The sequence below is a fragment of the Eucyclogobius newberryi genome, unplaced genomic scaffold, assembly GCF_026437365.1.
Source record: "Eucyclogobius newberryi isolate DKJ021-1_F unplaced genomic scaffold, fEucNew1.0.hap1 SCAF_20, whole genome shotgun sequence".
In the NCBI taxonomy this organism is placed as follows: domain Eukaryota; kingdom Metazoa; phylum Chordata; class Actinopteri; order Gobiiformes; family Gobiidae; genus Eucyclogobius; species Eucyclogobius newberryi.
The window spans coordinates 28649965-28659224 of record NW_027315835.1 but is presented as its reverse complement, the minus strand read 5'-3'; positions in this window follow the sequence as shown (position 1 = coordinate 28659224).

Genomic DNA, 9260 nt, shown 5'->3' with positions numbered 1-9260 from the left:
GCCCCTGTGCAGCCTCAGTTAGAGATGAGCGGTTTGAGTTTGCGTCCCTCTCTCTCACATCACCATGTGTGAGATCAATCGTGACTCGTGATGTCTGTTTGACTTCTTAACGTGCAATAAGAGGAACGTAAAGGTTTAAGCGTGTAAGGTCCATCAGCCAATCACATCGCAGCATTGTTTCACACAGAGTCCAGTGTGTGATGTTCTGATCAGAACAAACATTTATATTGTAATTCACTTTTAATAGAGCAATAAAACATTTAAATTTATTTAAAAAGCATCATTAGACTATTTGTTATAAATTATAATAAATTGATAGTGAAAAATAACCAGACATATTATGATTACGTCTGTTATAGAATAATACTATATATTTTTATACAAAAGTGGCAAAGTTGCAGAAACGCAGTCTCTTCACTAGAGCAAGGTTTGGATCTTCACTTCTCGTTCTGTTCATTCTCTGGGAATAACATGTTTGTTTTATCAGTGTTAATTGTTAATCAAGCAATGCTTATGCCATTTGTTTAATTTAATATAACTTGTTTTGTCACTTTAGCAAGAAGGAACAGTTGGGAGCTGTAAAAGATAAATTAGTAAAGTAACTATTACTTTTACATTTTCAGTTAAAATGAATCAATTTGATCATAATTATTTTTCATAGCCAATATTGTATTGAGTAATTAAGTACACTAATGTATTAATAACTGGCTTTAATCATTTTCTCCTGGCACAGTTTCATCACATCATCATTTTATAGCATTACAACCTCAACATTTTATTCTTACTTTAGCGGCTGGACCACATTAAAATGCAGCAGAAGACCCAAAAAAGGTCTGAAAATCTCCAACAGACCCCCCTGTTCATTAATTTAAACTGCTAATGTGGCTGTCGACCCTTAACGCCCACGAATACGCCCAAAAACATATCTGGGACGTGTGTTATTTGTACAGGGAGTAGAGGTGATGTCAGCGGGATACCAAGTTGCATTGTGGGATTTAAGTTAGCAATATTTGACCTTGTGAGGTGTTGAGAATAAACTAACTGGCAAACAGATGCCCTGGAGTTTTGGTGCTTTGTTTGCGTTGAAGAAAGTTCCATATGTGAATTGTTTACTGACAATGGCAATAAAACTGATTCTGATGATGTGGTGAGGGGCCCCCAAAAATGTTTTCGCTTAGGGCCCCCTGAAGGCTTGGGCCGGCCCTGAGTCCCGCTTTAGTCCCGCTTTAGACCCGCTTTAGACCCGCTTTAGTCCCGCTTTAGTCCCGCTTTAGTCCCGCTTTAGTCCCGCTTTAGACCCGCTTTAGTCCTGCTTTAGTCCCGCTTTAGTCCAGCTTTAGTCCCGCTTTAGTCCTGCTTTAGTCCAGCTTTAGTCCCGCTTTAGTCCAGCTTTAGACCCGCTTTAGTCCCGCTTTAGTCCAGCTTTAGTCCAGCTTTAGTCCCGCTTTAGTCCCGCTTTAGTCCAGCTTTAGTCCCGCTTTAGTCCCGCTTTAGTCCAGCTTTAGACCCGCTTTAGACCCGCTTTAGACCCGCTTTAGTCCCGCTTTAGTCCCGCTTTAGTCCAGCTTTAGTCCCGCTTTAGTCCCGCTTTAGTCCCGCTTTAGACCCGCTTTAGTCCCGCTTTAGTCCCGCTTTAGACCCGCTTTAGTCCCGCTTTAGATTATATATATATATATATATATATATATATATATATATATATATATATATATATATATATATATATATATATATATATATATATATATATATATATATATATATATATATATATATATGAATATGAATATGACCAGGGCCTATATTTTCAGAATCCAAGAAATGTATTTAGAATAAAATGTTATTTAGTTATTATATATTTCTGGATGGTAAAAATGTGATTGATAAACTGAAAATAAAATTGCATTTTTCTTTTATTCCGTCCTCCCCTTTTAATGCCAAGGAAAGTCCGTGAAACAACTTATTAAAAAACTTTCGCCTTAATATATGTATTTTTTCATGTTTAGAAATGTAGGCTTAACTTATATTTAACTGATAATATTATAAATAAATTATTGTTGCGTTCTGGGAAAAAGAAAAATTCTAAATTTCATTGTTTATTTCAAGAGCTATTTTTTTTTCAGGGAAACATTTGGTGCCGCCTCCAGATGGCGCTCTAGATAAACGCCTGTGTCGCCTGTTCCCAGAGTTCATAAGAACTTATGCAATATAAATATTAACAATTTATCATCTACTTTAGAAATCTTGTCACCAATTTTAATTTCAGAATGTGTAATTTTCGTGTCAAAATGGATTAAATTGACTGGACTCAGCGACACTTGTTGATATGAGCGTTAGCGTTAGCGCTAACAGATTAGCACAGGCAGATGAGGCTCATGAACCATGCTAGCAGCAGGCGTGTGTTGCCATGGTGACTCAGCAGAGACACAACAACAATAAATGCACTGTCAGATAAATGACCTGTGGCACAACACTGCCCCCTGCTGACCAAACTCTTCTATTCTACTCAGGCTTTTCACAGACAACATGTCCTCATGTCGAGCTGCTCTTTCACCAAAGCAGGGCCCCAGGCCCCAGGGGGCCCCAGGCCTTATTCACCTTATTCTGGGAGTTTCCCTTAGCGCCGCCGCACCGCGTGGCACAGGGTCGTGACCTCCAGAAGAACTTCTAGACGTCCAGGGAATTAGTGCAGAGTTGACCTGGTCACATGACGTTTTACACAAATCAATCGACCGTTTTATTTATTTAGTGGCAAAATTTTTCCCTCGTTCTGCACTGAAGTGAACGAGCTCCTGCTCGCGACTACAACAGAAGTGCCATGACAACAGAAGTGTCATGACAACAGAAGTGTCATGACGACAGAAGTGTCATGACGACAGAAGTGCCATGACGACAGAAGTGCCATGACGACAAAAGTGTCATGACAACAGAAGTGCCATGACAACAGAAGTGCCATGACAACAGAAGTGTCATGACAACAGAAGTGCCATGACAACAGAAGTGCCATGACAACAGAAGTGTCATGACAACAGAAGTGTCATGACAACAGAAGTGTCATGACGACAGAAGTGTCATGACGACAGAAGTGCCATGACGACAAAAGTGTCATGACAACAGAAGTGTCATGACAACAGAAGTGCCATGACAACAGAAGTGTCATGACAACAGAAGTGCCATGACAACAGAAGTGCCATGACAACAGAAGTGCCATGACAACAGAAGTGTCATGACAACAGAAGTGTCATGACAACAGAAGTGTCATGACAACAGAAGTGTCATGACAACAGAAGTGTCATGACAACAGAAGTGCCATGACAACAGAAGTGTCATGACAACAGAAGTGTCATGACAACAGAAGTGCCATGACAACAGAAGTGTCATGACAACAGAAGTGTCATGACAACAGAAGTGCCATGACAACAGAAGTGTCATGACAACAGAAGTGCCATGACAACAGAAGTGTCATGACAACAGAAGTGCCATGACAACAGAAGTGCCATGACAACAGAAGTGCCATGACAACAGAAGTGCCATGACAACAGAAGTGTCATGACAACAGAAGTGCCATGACAACAGAAGTGTCATGACAACAGAAGTGTCATGACAACAGAAGTGCCATGACAACAGAAGTGCCATGACAACAGAAGTGCCATGACAACAGAAGTGCCATGACAACAGAAGTGCCATGACAACAGAAGTGTCATGACAACAGAAGTGTCATGACAACAGAAGTGCCATGACAACAGAAGTGCCATGACAACAGAAGTGTCATGACAACAGAAGTGTCATGACAACAGAAGTGCCATGACAACAGAAGTGCCATGACAACAGAAGTGTCATGACAACAGAAGTGTCATGACAACAGAAGTGCCATGACAACAGAAGTGCCATGACAACAGAAGTGCCATGACAACAGAAGTGTCATGACAACAGAAGTGCCATGACAACAGAAGTGCCATGACAACAGAAGTGCCACGACAACAGAAGTGCCATGACAACAGAAGTGCCACGACAACAGAAGTGCCACGACAACAGAAGTGCCATGACAACAGAAGTGCCATGACAACAGAAGTGCCACGACACACGACAACAGAAGTGCCACGACAACAGAAGTGTCATGACAACAGAAGTGTCATGACAACAGAAGTGTCATGACAACAGAAGTGCCATGACAACAGAAGTGCCACGACACACGACAACAGAAGTGCCACGACAACAGAAGTGCCACGACAACAGAAGTGTCACGACAACAGAAGTGCCATGGCAACAGAAGTGTCATGACAACAGAAGTGTCATGACAACAGAAGTGCCATGACAACAGAAGTGTCATGACAACAGAAGTGCCATGACAACAGAAGTGTCATGACAACAGAAGTGCCATGACAACAGAAGTGCCATGACAACAGAAGTGTCACGACAACAGAAGTGCCACGACAACAGAAGTGCCACGACAACAGAAGTGCCACGACAACAGAAGTGCCACGACAACAGAAGTGTCACGACAACAGAAGTGCCATGGCAACAGAAGTGTCATGACAACAGAAGTGTCATGACAACAGAAGTGCCATGACAACAGAAGTGTTATGACAACAGAAGTGCCAAGACAACAGAAGTGCCATGACAACAGAAGTGTCATGACAACAGAAGTGCCATGACAACAGAAGTGTCATGACAACAGAAGTGCCATGGCAACAGAAGTGTCATGACAACAGAAGTGCCACGACAACAGAAGTGCCACGACAACAGAAGTGCCACGACAACAGAAGTGCCACGACAACAGAAGTGCCATGACAACAGAAGTGTCATGACAACAGAAGTGTCATGACAACAGAAGTGTCATGACAACAGAAGTGCCATGACAACAGAAGTGCCACGACACACGACAACAGAAGTGCCACGACAACAGAAGTGTTATGACAACAGAAGTGTCATGAAAACAGAAGTGCCACGACAACAGAAGTGCCACGACAACAGAAGTGCCACGACAACAGAAGTGCCACGAGAACAGAAGTGCCATAAGGACAGAAGTGTCATAAGGACAGAAGTGCCACGACAACAGAAGTGCCACGACAACAGAAGTGCCACGACAACAGAAGTGCCACGACAACAGAAGTGTTATGACAACAGAAGTGTCATGACAACAGAAGTGCCACGACAACAGAAGTGCCACGACAACAGAAGTGCCACGACAACAGAAGTGCCACGACAACAGAAGTGTTATGACAACAGAAGTGTCATGACAACAGAAGTGCCACGACAACAGAAGTGTCCCGACAACAGAAGTGCCACGACAACAGAAGTGTCATGAAAACAGAAGTGCCACGACAACAGAAGTGCCACGACAACAGAAGTGTTATGACAACAGAAGTGCCATGGCAACAGAAGTGCAATGACAACAGAAGTGCCATGACAACAGAAGTGTCATGACAACAGAAGTGTCATGACACTTCTGTTGTCATGACAACATAAGTGCCATGACAACAGAAGTGCCATGACAACAGAAGTGTCATGACAACAGAAGTATCATGACAACAGAAGTGCCATGACAACAGAAGTGCCATGGCAACAGAAGTGTTATGACAACAGAAGTGCCATGGCAACAGAAGTGTCATGACAACAGAAGTGCCACGACAACAGAAGTGTTATGACAACAGAAGTGTCATGACAACAGAAGTGCCATGACAACAGAAGTGCCACGACACACGACAACAGAAGTGCCACGACAACAGAAGTGTTATGACAACAGAAGTGTCATGAAAACAGAAGTGCCACGACAACAGAAGTGCCACGACAACAGAAGTGCCACGACAACAGAAGTGCCATAAGGACAGAAGTGCCATAAGGACAGAAGTGTCATAAGGACAGAAGTGTCATGACAACAGAAGTGCCACGACAACAGAAGTGCCACGACAACAGAAGTGCCACGACAACAGAAGTGCCACGACAACAGAAGTGCCACGACAACAGAAGTGTCATGACAACAGAAGTGTCACGACAACAGAAGTGCCACGACAACAGAAGTGCCACGACAACAGAAGTGTCACGACAACAGAAGTGTCCCGACAACAGAAGTGTCACGACAACAGAAGTGCCACGACAACAGAAGTGTCACGACAACAGAAGTGCCACGACAACAGAAGTGCCATGACAACAGAAGTGTTATGACAACAGAAGTGCCATGGCAACAGAAGTGCCATGACAACAGAAGTGCCACGACACACGACAACAGAAGTGCCACGACAACAGAAGTGTTATGACAACAGAAGTGTCATGAAAACAGAAGTGCCACGACAACAGAAGTGCCACGACAACAGAAGTGCCACGACAACAGAAGTGCCACGAGAACAGAAGTGCCATAAGGACAGAAGTGTCATAAGGACAGAAGTGCCACGACAACAGAAGTGCCACGACAACAGAAGTGCCACGACAACAGAAGTGCCACGACAACAGAAGTGTTATGACAACAGAAGTGTCATGACAACAGAAGTGCCACGACAACAGAAGTGCCACGACAACAGAAGTGCCACGACAACAGAAGTGCCACGACAACAGAAGTGTTATGACAACAGAAGTGTCATGACAACAGAAGTGCCACGACAACAGAAGTGTCCCGACAACAGAAGTGCCACGACAACAGAAGTGTCATGAAAACAGAAGTGCCACGACAACAGAAGTGCCACGACAACAGAAGTGTTATGACAACAGAAGTGCCATGGCAACAGAAGTGCAATGACAACAGAAGTGCCATGACAACAGAAGTGTCATGACAACAGAAGTGTCATGACACTTCTGTTGTCATGACAACATAAGTGCCATGACAACAGAAGTGCCATGACAACAGAAGTGTCATGACAACAGAAGTATCATGACAACAGAAGTGCCATGACAACAGAAGTGCCATGGCAACAGAAGTGTTATGACAACAGAAGTGCCATGGCAACAGAAGTGCCACGACAACAGAAGTGCCACGACAACAGAAGTGTTATGACAACAGAAGTGTCATGACAACAGAAGTGCCATGACAACAGAAGTGCCACGACACACGACAACAGAAGTGCCACGACAACAGAAGTGTTATGACAACAGAAGTGTCATGAAAACAGAAGTGCCACGACAACAGAAGTGCCACGACAACAGAAGTGCCACGACAACAGAAGTGCCATAAGGACAGAAGTGCCATAAGGACAGAAGTGTCATAAGGACAGAAGTGTCATGACAACAGAAGTGCCATGACAACAGAAGTGCCACGACAACAGAAGTGCCACGACAACAGAAGTGCCACGACAACAGAAGTGCCACGACAACAGAAGTGTCACGACAACAGAAGTGTCACGACAACAGAAGTGCCACGACAACAGAAGTGCCACGACAACAGAAGTGTCACGACAACAGAAGTGTCCCGACAACAGAAGTGTCACGACAACAGAAGTGCCACGACAACAGAAGTGTCATGACAACAGAAGTGCCACGACAACAGAAGTGCCATGACAACAGAAGTGCCACGGCAACAGAAGTGCCATGACAACAGAAGTGCCATGACAACAGAAGTGTCATGACAACAGAAGTGCCATGGCAACAGAAGTGTCATGACAACAGAAGTGTCATGACACTTCTGTTGTTATGACAACATAAGTGCCATGACAACAGAAGTGCCATGACAACAGAAGTGTCATGACAACAGAAGTATCATGACAACAGAAGTGCCATGACAACAGAAGTGCCATGACAACTGAAGTGCCATGACAACAGAAGTGCCATGGCAACAGAAGTGCCATGACAACAGAAGTGCCATGACAACAGAAGTGCCATGGCAACAGAAGTGTCATGACAACAGAAGTGCCACGACAACAGAAGTGCCACGACAACAGAAGTGCCACGACAACAGAAGTGCCATAAGGATAGAAGTGTCATGACAACAGAAGTGCCACGACAACAGAAGTGCCACGACAACAGAAGTGCCACGACAACAGAAGTGCCACGACAACAGAAGTGCCACGACAACAGAAGTGTCACGACAACAGAAGTGCCACGACAACAGAAGTGCCACGACAACAGAAGTGCCACGACAACAGAAGTGCCATAAGGACAGAAGTGCCATAAGGACAGAAGTGCCACGACAACAGAAGTGCCACGACAACAGAAGTGTCACGACAACAGAAGTGTCACGACAACAGAAGTGTCACGACAACAGAAGTGCCACGACAACAGAAGTGTCACGACAACAGAAGTGCCACGACAACAGAAGTGCCATGACAACAGAAGTGTTATGACAACAGAAGTGCCATGGCAACAGAAGTGCCATGGCAACAGAAGTGCCATGACAACAGAAGTGCCATGACAACAGAAGTGCCATGGCAACAGAAGTGTCATGGCAAAAGAAGTGTCATGACACTTCTGTTGTCATGACAACAGAAGTGCCATGACAACAGAAGTGCCATGACAACAGAAGTGCCATGACAACAGAAGTGTCATGACAACAGAAGTATCATGACAACAGAAGTGCCATGACAACAGAAGTGCCATGGCAACAGAAGTGTTATGACAACAGAAGTGCCATGGCAACAGAAGTGTCATGACAACAGAGGTGTCATGACAACAGAAGTGCCATGGCAACAGAAGTGTTATGACAACAGAAGTGTCATAAGAACAGAAGTGTCATGACAACAGAAGTGCCATGGCAACAGAAGTGCCATGACAACAGAAGTGTCATGACAACAGAAGTGCCATGGCAACAGAAGTGCCATGAGAACAGAAGTGTCATGACACACGACAACAGAAGTGCCACGACAACAGAAGTGTTATGACAACAGAAGTGTCATGACAACTGAAGTGCCATGGCAACAGAAGTGCCATGAGAACAGAAGTGCCATGAGAACAGAAGTGTCATGACACACGGCAACAGAAGTGCCACGACAACAGAAGTGTTATGACAACAGAAATGTCATGACAACAGAAGTGCCACGACAACAGAAGTGCCACGACAACAGAAGTGTCACGACAACAGAAGTGCCACGACAACAGAAGTGCCACGACAACAGACGTGCCACGACAACAGAAGTGTTATGACAACAGAAGTGTCATGACAACAGAAGTGTCATGACAACAGAAGTGTCATGATAACAGAAGTGTTATGACAACAGAAGTGCTACGACAACAGAAGTGCCACGACACACGACAACAGAAGTGCCAGGACAACAGAAGTGTTATGACAACAGAAGTGTCATGACAACAGAAGTGCCACGACAACAGAAGTGCCACGA